This window comes from Carlito syrichta, unplaced genomic scaffold (genome assembly GCF_000164805.1).
Source record: "Carlito syrichta isolate Samal-C Ts95f unplaced genomic scaffold, Tarsius_syrichta-2.0.1 Scaffold301643, whole genome shotgun sequence".
Lineage (NCBI taxonomy): Eukaryota > Metazoa > Chordata > Mammalia > Primates > Tarsiidae > Carlito > Carlito syrichta.
Window position 1 is genome coordinate 600,902 of NW_007245739.1, and position 423 is coordinate 601,324.

Sequence of the window (423 nt, forward strand, 5' to 3'; positions counted from 1 at the left end):
TTAAATTTGCGTGACCAGGAACTATCTAAAAATTAGTTTGTATTTGATTTTGATTTTCCAATCAGTTGATTGACCCATAGAGATGGGCCAAATAGAAATGGCAATGTCTTATTCCTCCTTTAAAGAAGATTCCAGTGACTTAAACTTAATAATGGTACTCATTGAGTTACTGGTTATTTATGCTCTTGAACAACAACAAAGAGCACTAAAGATTTCCTCTTTCTGATGCCAGTGAAATTAATCAAATACAAGCATTCTTTGCATGCTAATTACATGCTAATAATTTTTCAAAATGTTTTAACTTATTTTATTTTTTTATTTATTTTTTGTGAGTTGGAGTCTCACTCTGTCACCCAGACTGGAGTACAGTGGCCGCTCCCGGCCACTGCAGCCTCAACCTGCTGGGCTCCGGCGATCCTTCGA